The sequence below is a fragment of the Camelus ferus genome, chromosome 8 (genome assembly GCF_009834535.1).
Source record: "Camelus ferus isolate YT-003-E chromosome 8, BCGSAC_Cfer_1.0, whole genome shotgun sequence".
In the NCBI taxonomy this organism is placed as follows: Eukaryota; Metazoa; Chordata; class Mammalia; order Artiodactyla; family Camelidae; genus Camelus; species Camelus ferus.
In genome coordinates this window covers 28,250,828-28,271,093 of record NC_045703.1, presented here as the reverse complement: position 1 = coordinate 28,271,093, position 20,266 = coordinate 28,250,828, and the positions used below count along the sequence as shown (strand labels likewise).

Here is a 20,266-nt window from a genome sequence, read left to right as displayed (position 1 = left end):
TTTTAAAGAAAATTTTAAAAGGGATTAAAAAATAAAAAACCAAAAGATTAAAAAATAAAAATTAATAAAGGACAAGAAAAAAGAAAAGAAAAAAAAGGTGGTTGTGTTCCCATGGAGATTGTACTCTTAATAATTTTGTAGATATCCTTCTTAAGTATGGGTGGTTACCAAGTCTTCCTTCCAGGCCTTTTGTCGGTTATCCCTTTGGTTGGGGGTGTGGCCTGTGTTCTGGTGGCCAGAGGCCTGCCCTGGCTTTTGAGCGGGGCCTCCTTTTTGTTCTGTTCTTGCTCTGCTGTGCAAATTCCGATAGCTGGTTCCAGAGGCCCTCCCGACTTGCCCTCATCTGTGCTGCTCCCAGGGCCGGTAGGCAGCCGGTTGCCGCTCCTCCCAAGGCGGGACCTGCGCATGTGCAAGGTAAACGGGCAGGTCACGCCCCCAAACAACACCACTTCCTGGTGCCCTGCTCCTGCAAGGTAGGCAGGCGGGTAGAACCCTCCAAGAACGTAGCGTTCCTGAGCCAAGCTCATGCACAGAAGACGGGCGGGTTGCGCCCTCTAACAACGCTGTGTCTGGGTACCAAGCTCATGCATGGTAGGTAAGCGGTTTGCTCCCCCGTTCAGTGCTGCTCCCCCGGTGGTGCAGGGTCTGCACTCGGTAGGCCCTCTCAGAGAAAATGGCCGCACCAGCCCTCACCCCTGCTCTGTGCCAGAACTCCGCTCTCAGTTCGTTTGTCTTAGAGGGGAGTTCACAGAGGCACCGGTGCAGAAGGTTCCCCTCTGCCTGGGGCCGTAAAAGAATCTCAGTCCTGCTTATGGGGTTGCAGAGCTCCTAGGTTTCCACCCGCCTTCGCCTGGGAGCAGGACACCTGAGAATATGGTGGCTGTGGCTGAGCCCTGCCTCTCTTCTCCCAAGAACACCACCAGTAAAGGTGGGGCGGGTCTGCTGAGACAAAGGCTATGGCACCCTTCCCCCCAGGGCACTCTAGCAGTGTTGCTTTGCTTTTTTTTTTTTTTTTTTTTTTTTGTATTTTATGGAGGCCAAGGCTGTTCTGATCTGTCCCCTGAGGTTTCCTCTGTACAGCTGGCCCGAGTCCTCTGCCCAGCTCAGGCAGCCTGTCCTGTCCCACCCCTGCCAGTTCACGTCTAGGACTGGGGGTTGCACGGACCCTTTGTGCCCCTTTAACTTAGTTCTGTCGGTCAAGGGCTATTCCTTACAGATCTGAGCCTCGGAGGTTCCCGCTCGTCCTGCTGACCTCTCCTTGGAGAGGGGAAGACCCAGCCTATGAGCACTATTCCTCCTTTGCCGCTCCCTCCCTGTGGGACCAGCCCTGCACTATTTTCCTTTTTCTTCTTTTTTATTTTTCTCCTACCAGATTTGTGGCAGATTTTGTCTTTTGAAGAGGGTGATGTTCTGTCAGAGTTCAGCAGGTGTTCTGAGTGGATGGGTGGGTCTGTGGCTGTCACTCCTGGTTTATTGGTGGGAAAGGGTGAGCTACGAGCATCCTTCTACTCCGCCATCTTGGCCCTTCTCCCTGTGTGAAAGTATTTTTAATAAGGGGAAACAATAATTTTAAAAACCCTAAAATTTAGGTACTGGATTTATTTTTGGTGTGGTGGGAAGAAAGTGAATACAGGAAGGTAAATGGGCAGTTATAATCCCCTGAGTTTCCATAATCAGAATAGCATTTTGTCATATTTGCTTCAGATCAATGTTTAAAAATTTAAAAATTTTGTTATTATTTTTCTTTTTACCCTTTGACCTTTAAAAATACCTATAAAAGTCCCATGGTGTCCTCTCTTCTGTCCCATTTTCCTCCCATGCTCCTAGAAGAAAGTATTATAAAGAATTTGGTATCTACTTAATCCATGCTAAATTAGTCCGTACAGTAATTTATTTATTTTAATGTCTATGAGTATTCTATTATATAATTGCACCACAATGTATATATCTAATTTCCCGCTGACAGGATTTTAGCTTTTTTCTGATTATCCTACTAGAAGCAATGTTTGAATGAACATCCTAGTCCATGTTTCATTGTGCATTTATTTTTCAGGGTTTAGACGTGGAGTTGCTGGGTCACAGGATATGCTCATTTTCAGCTATGCTAGATAGCAGGAGCTTCTTATGTGAGTCAATTGATTTACTCTTACCACATATGTAGCCTTAAACAATATGTAATATTGCTTATTGTGTTCCAATTTCTAGGACTGTGTAGCAAATAACGCCAAAATACAGTGACACAAAACATCTATTTATTATGTGCACAGATTCTGGGCAAGGCATAGAGGTGTCTGGGGCCTCAGCTGGAAGGCTCAAAGGCTTGGAGTGGAATCATTCAAAGGCTAGTTCACTCACATGTCTGGTGGTTGATGCTGGCTCTTAGCTGACTCCCTAGCTGGGATGTTGGCCAGAACATCTTGAAACCTCTTCTTGTCGCCTGGGCTAAATCATGACATGGTGGCTGGGTTCCAAGGGTAAGCAGAGAGGGAGAGAGACTGAGGAGAGAGAATGAACCAGGCAGAAACTGTATAATCTTTTAAGGCCTACTCTTGGAAGTAATGCAGTTACTTTGACTGCATCCTATTCATTAGAAACAAGTCACAAAGGCTGACCCATATTCATGGGGTAGGAACAGAGACTTCTGTGTCTCTGTGGAGTGGTGTCAAAGTTGCACTGTAATAAAAGCATATGGGATGAGATATCTTTGGTGCAGCCATCTTTGGAAATAAAATTTGCTACATTGTATTTCTGTTTTTCTTTTTTTGTAGTAAAATTTTTTTCTGATTGTAAAAGTAATACCAATAATAGCAAAAATATTCAGAAAAATGCAGAAAAGTATAAAGAAGAAAATAAGTCTACTAATTATCATTCAGAAACAAGCCAGAGTTGACATTTTTTTATGCATGCACATATTTAAAAAAATAGAAATCAGATCATAGTATACATACTGCTTCTTCATTTAGCAAAATATCATTGCCTTTTTTCAGTGTCGATCAATGATTTACACCATCATTAAAAAAAATAATGATACCTTTCATTGTATAAATATATTGTCTTGATTTACCCAATCCCCTCTTTATGGACACTAAGGTCATTTCTAAATTTTCACTGTTTTGTCTGTCGTTAAAATTTACATAAATGGTATTATACTGAATGAAATATTCAGTATTGCTTTTATCTACTAAAATGATGTCTTCAGGGTTTGGGGGCATAGCTCAGTGGTAGAATGTGTGCTTAGTATGCATGGGGTCCTGGGTTCAATCCACAGTACCTCCACTGAAAACAAAACAAAACAAAAACCTAATCCCCCTTGAAAACAAACAAACAAAAAAACCAAAAAAGCAAAGCAAAGCAAAAAAAAAAAAAAAAAAAAAAAATCAAGCAAAACCCCCCAGAAAGACAAAAAGAAGAAAAAAATGATGTTTTCAAGAGTTAAGTATATATAGTAATTACTTGTTTTAATTTCTATGACTATGCTGTTACACAGTTGTATCACAATTTATGCATCTGATTTCCTGCTGATGAACTTTTAGAGTTTTCCCAATTACGGTACTACAGATGGTGTTACATGAACATTCTGTTACATGTCTCATTGTATGTGTATTTTTCAGGGTTTTTACTGAGTTATGGTGTTGCTGGATCATGGTGGGGGGCTTCTCATTTTCAGCCAAACTAGAGAGCAAGAACTGATTATTTTAGTCAATTGATTTATTGGCATTGCCTTCACTGAGCCCCCAGACTACTGTTGGATGGGTCTCTGAGGTTTCTTAGCAAGGAATGGCATTTATTAGAGAGTCAGTGTGCCACTTCAATTCTAAATGCATGCTCATGGACAGTGGGATGACTAGAATGAATAATTTATAAACACCTCCAAGAATCAGAGTAGGCAGATTTTAATAGCATTTTTGTGATATAGTACTTCCATGTTGTGTTTGAAAATAATTTTAAAATCTCAGAAATATGAAAGTGTCATGCCCTTTTCACTTATTCAAGAAATTTCCACTAACTAACAGAATTAAACAACAACACTTTTATGTACCTTTGGCATAAAATCACTAAAACTAGTCTAAATAAACCTCAGAAACAGATGGTGTGAATTCTCAAACACGAGTGACTTTATATTGGAATGGAAGCAGATAGTCATAACTTGTTTGGCTACCAAGACTTTTCCTGTTTTTTTTTGGTTCCTTTTGAATAACTTTGCTGAGTTTGCTTGCGAATGGGGACCTTCATCAAAGTTAGTTCCTACGATCAGATTATATAAGGTCCTATCCTGTGTTCCCAATGGTAGTTTTGTCTATAAACCTCAGTACATATTTAAATGGACATTAAAGAATGGTATTTATCTGCCTTCAGATGGCTTAGTGTTTTAATTTTCAGACAAGTTGGCATTATTTCTCTTCTATTCTGATCATGTTCTGTACTAAGCAGCTGCACAAGATACAATTTTAAAATGAAGTCTTTGTCACACAGTCTAGTGCCAGTTAAGATTTTGTTTTATATATGTTACAATTCCTTTCTTGAACCACAGCTTAAGGTAAACCAAAGTCCCACGCCTTATTTCTGCTTGTGTCCTTATTTTAAAAGAAAAGGAACAAAATTTCTTTTAGATTGCAGTTTCTATTTTGAGTGGAAATATTTTCACGGTTTTGTCCCAGCCCTGAGGAAGAAACCAGGTCACCTCTAGTTAAGGGCTCTTGGCTAGCCAAGTGAATCCTCTCAGAGTTTGGGTCCCTGGCATGCATGAGTGGGCCACTAGAATCTTTATGAGCAGCTAGCTTCTGGGAGTGAAATAGAGCTGCTGAGAAAATGTGAAACAAAATTCCAATATGGAAAATTACCCCACAAAGAAGTGACTTGTAGCTTAAGATATGATGTCACCACCCGATTTACCATAATTGCATTTGTGATTGACCCTATATAAGGATCCTCTTCTATGTTTTTAAGGGTTCTGCTCTCTCCCTCTCATTTTAAAATTTATTTTTATTTTTTATTAATTTATTTTTTTAGTGGAGTTACTGGGGATTGAACCCAGGACGTTGCACATGTGCTCTAACACTAAGCTATACACTGCCCCCTCTCTCTTTTTTTTTTTTTTTAAAAAGAACAGCGCTTCCTACTTTATAAACAATGATTACAAATAAAAATGATTGATGATCATAAACTATAAAAGCAACCATGAAGAATGACATCTAGGAAACTTTGCTGCATATTCTCAAAATTTGTGTCTGAGTCATTTGGGAATGACTCATAAAAGCAAATTTCCTCAACAATAATGATAAAGACCGATCTTGAGGAAATCAAAATAAATAAACAAAAACTTCTCTTTTTTCACAGGAAAAATTTTCATTGTGAAATGTGCATAACATAAAATTTTCCATCGTAAGCATTTTTAAGTACACAGTTCTGTGGTATTAAGTACATTCTACATTGTTTTGCAGCTCTCACCATCATCCATCTCCAGAACTTTTTCATCTTGCAAAACTGAAACTCTATTGATTAAACAGTAACTCCTCACTCCTCACATCTCCAGCCCCTGGCAATCACCATTCTACTTTCTGTCTCTATGAATTTGACTACTCTAGGTGCTTCATATAAGTAGAATCATACAATATTTGCCTTTGTTGACTGGCTTATTTCATTTAGCATAATGTCCTCAAAATTCATCCATGTTGTAGTTTCAGAATATCCTTCCTTTTAATGAATGGTATTCCACTGTATGTAGAGACCACATTTGCTTATCTATCAATGGACATGTGAGTTACTTCTATCTTTTGACCATTGTAAATAATGCTGCTGTGAACATGGGGTACAAATACCTGTTGGAGTTCCTGCTTGCAGATCTTTTGTGTATGTACCCAAAGCGGAATTGCATATGCTGGTTTGTATGGTATTTCTATGTTTAATTTTTTGAGGAATCTCCATACTGTTTTCCATAGTTACTGCATCACTTTATATTCCTAACAACAGTACACAAAGGTTCTAATTTCTCCACATCCTTGCCAATACCTATTTTCTCTGTGTGTGTCTTTGTGTTTTAATAATGGTGAGTCTAATGAGTGTGAAGAGTCATGGAAATATTTAATGGCAACACATGTATAGATAAATTATCCTCTTGAAAGACATTTAGTTTTTCCCCTGTGGAAACAAAGCTATGACCAATAAAATCTTTGTGTGTACATCTTTGTGATTGTGGTTGACTGTCAGCTGGTATTATATTACCAAAAGTTGAAGTACTGGATTAAAGGTGTATACATTTACAGTGTTTGCTGCCATTTATACTCTGAGAGTTTCTAATCCCCACACACTAAACAAGACCAGATATTACTAGAAATTTTTTTTGACTTTGCCAATATGATGGTCAATAAGTGACATCTCATTGCTTCTATTATATTCTTCAGTTTCTAGTGAGAGTTAATATCTTTTCATCTTTTTACTTCAGCCTTCAATGAAATGGATTGAAAATTACTGGTAAGTTGTTTCCCAAGGAAAACTGGTGTTCTGTTACCAAAATAAGGATGAATATATGTTACATTGGCAACAACAACATAGTTTTATAGTTTTAATTTTCACAGTTTAACATTTGATTCATCTAGAATTTTTTTCCCTTTCTTTAATTGAAGTACAGTCAATTTCAGTGTATCAATTTCTTGTGCATAGCGCAATGTCCCAGTCATGCATGTACATACATGTATTCATTTTCATATAGAATTAATTTTTACAGCTTTATTTTTTTCAAGTGGTTAGCTAGTTGTCCCAACATTATTTACAGAGTAGTTCCTCTTTTCCCCACTGATTTCAAATGCCATCTTTTTAAATTTTAAATTCTACAGACTTGACTCTTTTGGAGTATGTATTTTGTCCTATTCATTTGTATGCCAGTTCTTGTGCTAGTACTGCAATGTTTTAATTAGTATAGCTTTATAATATATTTCAATTGCTGATTGTACATGCCTGCTTGTTTTTCTCTTTTTTTCCCCCAGAAATTTCTCACTAGTCTTACATGTTTATTCTTCTAGAGAAGTAATTCTCAACCTTGGGAGCACATCATAATCACTCAAGGAGTTCTAATAAACACTTTGTTCCACTCCCAGTGATCCTGTTTTAATTGCTCTGGGGTAAAGTCTGGGAACAGAGAATTGTAAAGGCTCTCCCGATGATTCTAATGTGGAGCCAAAGCTGAGTACCACTTTACAAGATGAAATTTAAGATGAGTTTGTTTCATTTTCTGTTATGGTTTTGGTCTGTATTGTACTGAATTATAGATTAATTTAGAGATAATTGACATCTTTATAATGGTATGTTTTTCTGTTTGATTCAGTGACAGTTCTTTGGTTGGAAAAAAAAATCAGAAACAGATTTTGGCTGACTTAAAGAAAAAGGTAAAATAAAGGAATTTCTGAAAGGATTTAGAGTAGCTCCCAGATGTGAAGGAGAACTGAAGAACTAGGTTTGGGAATGAAAAGAACCAGGGCAGTTACTGGGCTCTGCAGCTCCATTCACATTCCTCAGCTCTGCCAGCTTTCCATCTTTGAGGCATTTTGCTTAAATTGCAGATTTTGGCACAGAATTCAATGATCCTCATGGGGGTAACTTGTTTATCCCTTGGCTGGAGAAGGGCAGGACTTTTGGGTGACAGGCCTGCACACAGTGGGGCAGGAAGCCCAGAGACAGGGAAGCAGTAGCTGTTCCAGAAACCGAGGGCTAGATGTTGAGGGGACAAAGGCAGTAACAGTGACAACAAGGATGACAAAAATAGATGTGCAGTACACCAGTATGAGCAAGGCGTTTCTCTTCATTTGTATCTTCTTCAATGTTCCTCAGTGCTTTATAGGTTTCTCATTTAATTTGCACATTACTTATTTTGCTTATTTCTAAGTGTTTTATGCATTTTGTTTCCGTTGTGAATAGCATCTTTTTGTCGTTAAAAAAACTGGTATTATCAACATATAAGGAAGTTTAGTGATTAAGAAAATTTCAGCTTTACTGAGGTATAATCGAGAAAGCTTTGTGTTTTTATGTTAATCTGACCACCCAGTAGAACTTTCTAATGGTTATAATATCTTTGCATTTCAACCTGTCATATCTTTCAGATCTATAGCAACATTTTCAGAAAATGATAATTTTGTCTCTTTGTTTCCAACATTTTACACCTCTTTTTTCCCATTTCTGATTGTTTTGGCTTCTACCAGATTAAATAATAGACCACCATGTCTTTTTTCATTATCTTCATGGAAATGATTCTTATATTTTATTATTAAGTGTCACACTATTTTAAATATATGATTTGCCATTTTTAAAACATCCTTGTATCACTATTTTATAAACTTTGTTTTTAAATTGGCAATTGATGTGGAATTTTTTTAATGCCTTTTTGGAATCTCTTGAGATGATGTAATTTTTCACCTTTAAAAATATGATGATGAATTTTATTAGTACAATTCTTATGTTGAACCATCTTTACATTTTTTAAAATAAACACTAGTTGGTCTGGTATACTTTTCCATTAATCTAATGCTGCAGTCTACTTGGTAATATCATACATAAGATGTTTGCATCAATATTTATACTTAAGGTGTTTTTGAGATTGTTTTGTGATTTTCCTCCTATCTTTGTTTTCAGTATTACGCTGGCTGTCAAAAATATTTGGAGAACTTTCATTCTTTCACTATGCTCTGGAACGGTTTAAGTAGCACAGATAGGAATTATCTTTTGATGATTTCAAGGAATTTACACGTGAAATCATCTGGAGCTTTTTAAAGTGCTTTATCAAGGTTCTCCATTCCGTGATTATTCACTGGAATAAAATGTATTAACTCATATATTCCTAGAAAATTCTTATTTGCCTTTAGGTTTTATATATAATAATGTTAAATGAAGTATCCACAAATATTTTTAATTTCCTTTGTGCCTGTGCCTTTTTTTCCTTATTGTCTTCCTAACCTTGTGTATTCAGGATGAATCTAACTTAAATGTTGCCAGTATGTCTTGCTGAAGGACTTTATTGGTGGATCCTTTATGAGTGGGATTTCTTGTAGGGTTGTTTAAAAATCTTGCTATACACCATTCCCCATCTTAATTTAGAAAAATAACATGTGGTGTCTCAGAAAATGTTGCTTTTAAAATTTGTCAATAATTTTTAATATTTATAAAAATGAGGTGTAAATATTCCTGACCAGTATTAAACCATGTAAGATAGGAGTTGTGGCAACTAGTTTGCTTGCCTCTTTGTGATTTCAGGGTTGACACAATTGGGGAACAAAGCTGATCTGATAAGTGAGGCCTCATGTTAAAAATTCCCACTTTAGATTCAGGAAAAGGCTTCACCTGCCTTGTTCTAGTGGTGTAAAAACAAACCTTTAAAAAAATTTTTTATTGAAGTATAGTTGATTTACAGTATTATGTTAGTTTTAGATGTACAACATAGTGATTCAATATTTTAATAGATTATATACCATTTAAACTTATTATAAAATATTGGCTATATTCCCTCTGCTGTATGATATATCCTTGTAACTCATTTATTTTATACATAGTAGTTTGTACCTCTTAATGGCCTAACCCTATCAAATCATTTTTTTAATTGTAATTTTTATTGAGATCATGTATATTCATATGCAGTTGTAAGAAATAATACAGAGTGATCCTGTGACTTTGTACAGTTTCCCCAATGGTAATATTTTGTAAAACTATTGTATAATGTCACAACCAGCATGTTGACATTAACCCACCAGTCCACCAGTCTTGTTACATTTTCCCAGTTTTACTTGTACTCACTTGTGTGTGTGTATTTGGTTTTATGCAGTTTTATCACGTGCATAGGTTTGCATATCCACCATCACAGTCAAGATATAGAACAGTTCCAAGGATGACTCATGCTGCCCTTTTAAAACCACACCTACCTTCCTCTTCCTCCCTTCCTGTCAACCAGTTACTTATCTGTCCTCCATTTCTAAAATCTTGTTACTTCAAATGTTACACAAATAGAATCATATAGTATATAACACTTTGGGATTTACTTTTTTTGCTAAGTGTAATTCCCTGGAGATTTGTCCTAGCCGTTGCATGTACCAATAGTTCCACTTTATTGCTGAGTAGTATTCCATGGTATTATGTGATTCCAGTTTTTGACAAAACCTTACTAACTGAGACTGGAGACCAAGCATTGAGTGGAGATTGCCTTAGGATAAGAGCTTGCCAGTTCAATGACTTTAGTTTGCAACCAGAATTTTGAGAATACAGTGATATACACATCTCACTCAATTTCAAGAAACTAAGAAACTGCTCAGCAAATGTGCTTTATTTTGTGTTGAGACTCCAGTTGCAACTATCTGGGTTCCTGGAAAACCCGGTTGTTGGATGGAAAAGGAATCATCAGGCTAAATCCATGGCAGAAGACCCTAGTCTAGTTTGATATGGTGTCTTGGTTCATTGTCTAACAGGAAAAGGAGAGGTCTCAATTCCAAATGTCAGAACCTTCCAGATGGTCTTGATCCCATTTCAGAGAAGGAATTTTGTTCCAGCAGAGTTTGAGTGACTTGCCCAACGTCAGTCAGCTGTTTTTTCTTGGGCCAATGCTATGAACAGTCTCTGGCTGCTTGAATGAATGGCTGTCTTACATTTTGTTTTGCAAATGGAGTCCAGCTGGAAACAATCTTGGGACAGGAATCTGATGTCATGTTCCCATCCCTGGCATGGTCACTGACCATACAGGGGTGGAGTACTCTGTGTTTTAACCAGCACAGCTCACATGCCCACCTCTGATTTGGGAGTACAGTAAGTTCCCAGAGAAGGTGGAGAGCATAAGTAAGGCCAGCAAAGACCATAAACAGTGTGTGTATTAATCAACATAAGTAAAGGTTTGGCTGTGGTCCAGGGTAAATATTTTGGGTGATATGCACACTTGATTTTCAGATGGGAATATTGTAGTTAGCATTATAGATACGAAAGCCATGAACTACAGAGAGGCTGCCTGGCTGCTCAGATGGAGCCTCACAGCGGACAGTACATTCTTGGGGCCTTCAGTCCCAGCCTCACTTCCTTCACTACACACTTTGCTTATCAACTCAAGGGGACAACAAACACTCATCCAAGGCTACTGTGCAAACCAGTTAGCTCATAATAAAAGAAATAAACCTTCCATCACCACACCAGTTGTCAGGAGGACAAATGATTCATCAGACTGTTGTATGGTGAGCAGAGAATCAAGGAATCAAAGGGTAGGGAGGTGGCCCCAGTGATGCTCAATGAATTTTCTTTGCTTCTCAAAGGACACAAATTGCTAGCAAGTAGCATCCCAGTCTCTCTCTCTGCAGGATCTCTGGCCTCAACGCAGTATTGTTTTAATACTGGCCACCCATCTCCTGCTCTGTGAGCTCTGCTTTTGTAGATGCCATGCTGATATCATCCTTTTGTCAACAACTTGATTAGGTGAAGGCTTAATTTCACAAAAGCTTCGGAAGCAATATAATCCAGATTTCCCTTCTGAAGACTGTTCTCACTATATAACATTAGCAATCATTTACTGGCTGCTTACTGGATACCAGCACTTTTTTGTTTCTAAGGCTATATTAAATTTTTTAATTGAAAATATTAAATATAATTTTCATTTTGGACAAAGAAGTAAGTGTGCATATTTTAAGAAGTTAATTATTCTTTGGGCTTTAGTATCAGAATAGTCTGTTTTCTTCCTTCCCCACCCCCTGTTTCTATACCCAAGATGAAAACAGAATGAGCTAAAATTACAATACTTAGGAATAATGAGTTGACAGTCTTTTCTATTCATAAATATACCTTTCTTTCTTTCTTTTTTTTACAAAAATAGATTTTGTTATATATCCTATTTTGTAAACCACTTAAAAATTTTAATAGTAATCCATGCTACAGGTTATCTAAATTTAAGTTACTTCAAAATTGTCTATAATCAATTGAAAGTCAGGCTAAAACTGTCTTCTTAATCCAGATTTCATGATTGTTTTTTCTTTTATTACTTTTTATAAACTTTTGGTCTTTTCATAGAGAAGAAAATAATGTGTTATTCATTGGCGTTATGTTCCTTCAGAATTCCCAGTCTGGTTGTTGGTTTCTGGGAAAGCTTTCAGAATCTTTTGGGGCCACAGTAATCTCTGCTTTATAGGGGAGCCAGGAAGCCCTATCAGGTGGAGAGAATAGCAGAGTGAGTGGTAGCTGTTCTGCTGCAAGCTGCCCCTGCTTTGCTTTTCCCTTTCCATTTACTTCTAATATCATTATGCTCATGATTCAGACTATAGACCAGACATTGGACATTTGTTCAAAACAAGGGAAAAAAGAAAGAGGTGAGTGGGAATTGTGAGCAAACAGCTCATCTATCAGAGGTGAGAGAAAGGCAGTTTTTTTTTTAAATGAAATTTGAGTCTGCAAAGGTAGTTATAACCTTGTTCCATTTTGTTTAATGGATTTTTTTTTCACATAGACAAACCATGTCCCAATTATGCTTTTGAGAGGGCAGAGGCTCTGTCTTATTCATCCCTTTGATCCCCATGTCACCCAGTTCCATGTCTTTTACTTAGTAAAAACTCAGTAAACATTTGTTGTTGTTTGTGATGGTAATCATGATAACAGGGTACATGCACTATGCAGTATGGAATCTTGAAAAAAGCAGATTTGGATAATTCACAGATGATGTGATTGTCTACAAAGAAAGCTCAAGAGAGCTGACAGACATTTATTGGCATTGATCAGAAAATACAGCCAGGTTGCTGGATTTATGTATGAGTCAGTTGATTTTATATAGAGTTGTAGTGGGCTGAATGGTGGTTCCCAAAAGATGTGTCCACATCCTAATCCCCCAAACCTGTAAATATTACCTTATACAGTAAAAAAGTATTACCTCATTTGGTAAAAGACGTGATTAAGTTAAGAATTTTGAGTGGAGAAGTTTTATCTTGGGTTATCCAGGTCAGCCTTAAATTTAATGACAAGAGGGAAGAAGAGGGAGAGTAGACAGATAGAGGGGAAGATGATGTGAAGGTGGAGGCAGAGACTGGAGAGATGCAGCAACAAGCCAAGTGATGCTGGGGCAGCCACCAGAAGCTGGAAGAGGCAAAGAAGAATTCTTCCTTAGATTCCTCGAGGGGAGGAGTATGGCCCCACCAGATTTTGTATTTCTAGCCTCCAAAAAGATGAGAGAATAAATTCATTTTGCTATAAGGTCACCACATTTGTGGTAATTTGTTATAGCAGGCTCAGGAAACTAACACAAGAATACACACAAAAACGAAAGCATCATGGTTAAGCACATATGCTCTGGAGCTGGACTTCCTTTCTCCAAGCCTGACTTCACCAGTTACTAGCTATATGATGTTGGGCATGTTGTTTATCATCTCAGGGTCACAGAGCATGGAGTCTAAGTGTAGTACATGTACCTGTCTGGCACTTAGTGAACATGCAATACATGTTAGTTATTATTATCATTATCATTATTAATAGAATTATTATTATCTCCAGCAACAGTTAGAAAATACAGCATGAAAAGGCGTTTAACATAGCAATAACAAATAAAAGGTAGGAAGTACATATAAGTCTTCATCTGCCAAGTCATAAAACTTTTCTGAAATATTTAAAGAAGACCTAAATAAAGGGAAAGATATGCTATGTTCATAGATAAAGAAAGGTGCTTTATAGTGTAAAGATATCAATTCACACAGTATTGATCTATATTTTCAATGCCACTTAATCCAAATCCCAGTAGGCTTTTTTTTTTCCCCAAAAGGAACTTGACAATTTGATTCTAAGTTTGATGTAGGAAAGCAAATTGTCCAAAAATAGGCACTACACACTTGAAGAAAAAGAATCAGATATATGTTTTATTTATACACTGGAATATTAGCTAGCAATGGAAACAAAGAAACGATAGTGACACATAACAATAGTGATGCATCCCATAAGCATGGAAATTAAGCTGAAAAAATACCAGAGACAAAATTTTAAATAGCAAAACTGTGAGAGGAGGGGAGAGTACAGCTCAAGTGGTAGAGCACATGCTCAGCATGCACAGGGTCCTGGGTTCAATCTCTAGTACCACCTCTAAAAATAAATAAATAAATAAGCCTAATTACCCCTCCCCCTAAAAATAAATAACAAAACTATTTAATATGTGATTAAACTGTTAAGAACAGCAGATAATTATTACAAAATGCAGATCCTGGTAACCCTTGGAATGTAAGTATGGTATTAAAGAGAGTCATGCACAAGGCTTCCAACGTATTAGAAATGTTCCATTTCTTAAGCTGGGTTTGGGGTTATGTGAATGTTCATTTTTATTATTATTCTTTAAACTGTTTCTATCTTTAAACTTTATATTTAAAAAAGCTTTTAAAAAGGGAAGTAAACATCAAATGATACTTAATTTATACTTCCATTACAGGAAGGCCTTCATGGAGCACTCTTGTTTATTGCTTCTCTGAATACTTGCAATCTTATAACTACCAAAATGTAATCTTCCATTTTTCTTTCTTAAGCATGATCATTGCATTCCTTTCCCCTGACACAAGGACATGTGTTTATATTCCTTTCATTGACTCACAGGGCGTAATTTATTGCACATAGAAGCTATCCAGCCAAGAAGATATATAAAACATGTAGGGAGCTTTATAATGTTTGTCACTCAACCTACCCCCTATTTTCATAGGCTTCTCTGGGTGGAGCAGAAAGGGACGTGCCCTCCTGCCTTTCCCATCCACACCTTGGCAGAGAATCACCACAGTGCAATGAGATGATCATTGTGTTAGCTATGTGTGAGGAAAGGAAAATGTTAACAGATGATTCAGAAGAAAGAATGACACTCTTTCCTTTAGATATTTTCTTTTCTCAAATGGACTTTAGATTGGAGCCGAGTCACAGTCCTGGAATAGAGAAATTTGATGTAGAACTTGAGGGCAGTCTCTAAGCTTAGAATATGAGAAGGGTTATAAGAGTCAGTGCTCACAGGCAGAATCACATAACCCTTGGGGAGAAAAGCTTACTTTCTCAGTGTCCTGGGGGGAAATCTCACTCTTTGTGGAAAAAGATACATTAGCAAGGGCCCCTGAAGACTCTGTCTAGTGACCTGACATCTGGATGTTGCTTTGACTGCTCACCAAGCCCAGACAGCTCAAAACCTGTGTGTCCCTATAGTAGCAATGACTATAAACACAGCCAAGCACACAAAGCCAAATGCATTGCCAATAAGGCCATTAAAATATTAGAAAATAAACTTTAGCACTTATGGAATATCTGGCCTAATCCCCGCTATTATGTATTGCCTCCAATTTGAAAATCCAACATTTAAAAATTGAAAACAAAACCAAGGATAGAAATGTAAAAAGAATTATATTTTTACACTTAAACTTTATACAAATCCAAGGGTTTCCTTTTCTTTTTGCACCAAAACGTAAACATTTCTGGGCATAAATATGTGAATGGAAGATTGTTCAGTTCCAGTGCAGCAATGAGGAATGAATGGGATTTATTGAATTCATGTTCTGTATTATACTTTTATTCTGCTAGGGAAAGAACTGACAAGCTGAGAGAGTTATTAACTTCTTGTGTGTGTTAAAACAACACTTGAAGGCAACTGACTTTAGATAAGGCAAAAATAATTAGTATAGCTTGTGATGTTACTTTAGTTTAAATCCAGGCTGCCCTGAAGCTCAAACAGAGATAAAGAGCAAGAATAGGCTGAATGTTTTCATTGAAGTCATGACTTCAAATATTGTGAGTGTCTCAGGAGGTTATCCAGTCTATTCCCAGTCTTTGGCAGGATTATAGTTAAATCAGCTCAGGCAGATGGCAATCCCATCTTATTTCTAAAATTGTCCATGCAAGAAATTCCACGTAACTCTCTCTGTGGTGCTTTCTATAACCTTACTTTTCTTCAAGTCCCCCAGGATATATGCATACATAATGGAATGCATAGGTAATGTGTATATGTTTCTCTGCCACCACAACAAAGAGGGCAGAATTATCTTTTAGTATCTATGATGATTTGTAAATGATACTCAATTTCATATACCAATCCCTCTTTCTCCTCCATCCAACCTCACTAACATTCTGCCTAAGTAGCCCTTGTCCTTTTTATCTCTTTTATTTCCCGTAATTGCCTCCTTTCTCTACTGTTTACAATTTCCCAGGAGGGTTTGCATAAGACTCTTTAATGCCCCAGTTATGGGAAAAGCAACCCTGCCTCAGCCCACGTGGATGCTGTCAGCACCACGGACAGTGACCCCCACAAAGCAAGCTTTTTCGTGAGGGTCCATCTTGCAGATATTGCAAACAGCAGTATCTTTGAAGGCCTTTATTAACTCGTTCCCTTTCTTTTCCTAGTCTTCTACTTTTTGAGGTAAAGCACTTTACTTTCTTCAACTTTTCAGTGCAGGCAAAGGAGACTGTATCTCAGTTTTCTATGAGACTGGCTGGTCCAGGTTGACAGGAGGTAAACCCATCCAGGTTTGATAAGGTTAGTTCATCACTTGGCTCTCAGGTGCAGGGAACAAGTACACAAAAAGCAATGCAGAAGGATGGAGTAGTCAAGAGAGGTAACTCCTTCCTATCTTCTCTTGCAGATGTCGCAACTAGTTATATTTCACAAGAAGTTAGTGTCCCCTCAAATGAACCGTTCATCACAGCTCCTATTTTCTGGTTAGGAAAGACTTTCTGGTTAAGTCCATTAAAAATTAGCTCTGCAGTCTTGGCTAAGTCACCTAAAATCTGTCAATCCGATGAAGGAAAATTTCACAATACTTCTCAAAATTTTAAATACATGTGTTTTCTAATCCAACAATTCCAAGATAGAAATTATCCAACATATACATTGGCACATGTGTAAATAACACGTGCATAAGGTATTCATTAAAAACAAACCTAGAAAGCAACCTAAAAAGTGCATCAATATAATACTGTTTAAATACATTATAAATTTATACAATCAAATACCATGAAACCATAAGAAAGAGGAAGTTTACTATATACTGCTATGAAATATTTCCAGAATATATCATTAAATGAAAAAAAAGCTAGGTTCAGAACAATGTATAAATTAAGATATTTATATATAAAAAAAGAAAACCATGTGTAGCTATATTCTTATGTAAGCGTATAATATCTTCAGGAGAATATATAGGAAACAGGGACTAGCAATTGCCTCTAGGAAGGGAGACTGGGTAGCTGGGGTGGAAGGGAATTGTTCACTATATACCTTTATGTGCCTTTTAAACTTGGAGGAATGTGAATGTTTTAACTATATTTAATAAATAAATTCAAATAAAAATGAAATAAATTACCTGTGACTCATCTCCTCATCCATGAAATGAATATAGCCATATTTGTTTGATCATCCTGAGAATCAAATAGAATTGATGTAGGTAAAGGTGATTTGAAAATATAAATATTCTTTACATACAATGTTTATTTCCAATAGTATAATAATGTATGGACATTCTTTAAGTTCTCTGTGTGCTTCTTCAATTTTAGAATGTAGAACTGGACATAAAACTGAACTAATGATAATATAAAGTAAATTAAATATTTGTGAAGCATTTTAGAATTTACCATTATAGTTATAGCTCCGGAATAAAAGGAAGTTTATCCTATATTTCCTCTTGTGCTTCTTCTCTTCGTACAGGTCAGTCTGATTGTTAATAATTGGTACGTCATCACTGCTTCAGAAGAGGGTGATGAATGCTCAGCATGACTGGCAAGAGCCTAATGCGATCAGTAAGTAACTTGGGGGAACTGCAGTGCCTGAGAAGGAAGGGGAGTCAGCTGGAGCATTAAAAAGGCAGTGTAACCCACTGAGACACTGGAGTAGAAATTCCTTTGTTTAATATTTAGAAGGAAGAAACACTATACTTTCTGGGGGAAAAAAGTCCTTTGGGTCCTGTACAACACATTTTAAAAAATAATAATAAAATCTAGTTTAGAAGGTTTTTTTGTGAGTCCAAGAAGAAAGGAAATTTGAAGGGCAGTAGCTCATAACATCCCAAGGAAATGTATTAAAAGAAGAACTCCAGCTTCCCGCATTCCAAGAGATCCCCCCAAACCATCCACACCTCATTAAATTTGTGAAGAAGCACGAGACTTGGAACCTCTGGACTTCTGGCCTTGCCTGGTAGAAAAAATGATGAGAGATTTGTGGGTCTTTGTGCAGCAGACCATAGTATAATATAAAACCAAAGTAAAGCTCCTCAGCTTCTACCATGGGAGAAGACTGTAAAAGAGGAAAATAAACCCACAATCTCAGTTTAGCTTTTTTCTCCTAATGAATGTTTTTCCTCTGCACAGTTTATGCCAAGAAAATTTGATTTATTTTCAGAATATCTTCACTTTCTCCTTTTTTCATCCTCCTCTTCCTCGTCCTCCTCCTCCACCCCTTCTCCTTGTCCTCTTTCTATATCAAGAGTTGGCAAAATTTTTCTGTAAAGGGCCAGAAAGCAAAACATATTAGGATTTCCAGGTCATGCAGCCTCTGCTATAACCATTCACTTACCGTTGTAGCACAAAAGCAGCACCAGACAACACAGAGATGAGTGGCTGCAGCTGTGCTCCCATAACAGTTTATAAAATCAAGCTGCAGGCCAAATTGGGACCACAGGTTATAGTTTCTCTGCCCCTGCTCTATGTTGGAGTAGTTTAGATAAATCTCACAGAAGAGATATAGTTGTCATAAGTGTTTGGGACAGCAGAGTAGCAATCTGGAAGACAATAAGTAGGTATCCATAATTCACATTTCTTTCAAAAAACCAAAGATTTAAATGTTAAAAAAGAAACAATAACAATATAGAAAAGAATATGGGGAAATTATTTTAACACCTCAAAATAAGGCAAACCCCTTCTAACTATTGTATAAAATTATCTTAAAATGATAGATTCAACTACATTAAAATTTTTGCAGAAAAACTAATATCAGCTAGGTCATAAGACAACAAGCTGAAAAGATATTTGCAACTCATGTCACAGATAATGGGATAACCTTCCTAACATATTAATTTCTACAAATAGGAAAAATAAACAACCACCCAACAGAAAGATGGAGAAATGCTATGACTAGAATCCACAGAGAAGGAAATACAAAGAGTTGTTAAGTATTTTTAAAGAAATAGTCCACATTATATTCCACATTATCCATAATACACAAATTTTAATTATACTTACACACCATTGTTTGCATATCAAACAGACAAATTTCCAGATATTTGATAATACATTGGGCTGGCAAAGCACTCTTTATATTGTTGGTGGATTATAAATTGGTACAACATCTGTGGAAGGCAATTTGGGAATATCTGTCAAAGTTTGAAATGCAGATCTTTTTTAACAGAATAATTTATTTTTAAGAATTTAGCCTAAAGACATAGCTAGGCGTATGCAAAATGATGTCCATACAGTGTTATTTATTGTTGTACTTCTTATAACAGCAAAAAAAGGGAAGTGACCTACATGTTCACCAATAGGGGACTGGCTAAACCTATGATGGCATATCCATACTGTGGAATACCATGCAGCTGTAAAGAAGTACAAACTCTTTCTCTTCTGATATGGACAGATCTTTGACATCTGTTATTAGAAAAACAAAACAAAACTGCAGAGCAGTGTGCATAAAAATACATATTTTTATATGTTTGCATTAAAAGCCTCTGGAAGGCTGCACAGGAAACTAGTAACAGCAGCTCCCTGTTTGAAAGGGAGTAGGGAGAATTAGATGGATGGATGACGGAGGTAAAAAGGAGATTTTTCACTGTCTGCCTTTTTATTCTTAGAACTTTTAAAACCATTTGGCACCATTATTAATATTTAAAAAATGAAGTCAGTAAGACTCACTCAAATAACTTGGCCACACACACACACACACACACACACACACACACACAACTTTGTTATCATTTTTTGATTCATAGATATTATAGTGTTTTGGGCATGCTAATAATAAAATCTGTAAGTACTTAGTAAACCTTTAAAAAAATGTCCTCCTTGTTAGAAAGACGATTAACTTTAAGGATAAACTGCCTTACTGTACGATTCCTAACTAAATCATCAGGGACTTTTATTAGTCAGCATGGTGTGAAGAGGGGCTGGGGCCACCTTGGGAAGCAGTGAGTTCTCCATCTTGGGGCTCATTCAGACACGTGTGGTACAACAGCTGTTGAAGGGTAAAAATGCTATTCTAATTCTGAGATTCTATAATTATAAGAAAAAGGGTGATGTGAACACTGTATGTTTTATCATAAGTGGTAAGATACTATAGGGAAAAAAC

The 20,266-nt window shown here is 36.8% G+C and overlaps 1 long non-coding RNA gene across 1 annotated transcript in view; it reads left to right on the top strand.

Moving 5' to 3' along the window:
- The first annotated feature begins 29 nt into the window (after positions 1-29).
- Positions 30-20,266, top strand: part of LOC116665314 — a 79,488-nt gene continuing 59,251 nt past the window's right edge. The window contains exons 1-3 of the long non-coding RNA XR_004321867.1: positions 30-591; positions 2,054-2,126; positions 17,639-17,730. This is a non-coding gene — a long non-coding RNA (uncharacterized LOC116665314). The remainder of the gene's footprint in view (positions 592-2,053; positions 2,127-17,638; positions 17,731-20,266) is intronic.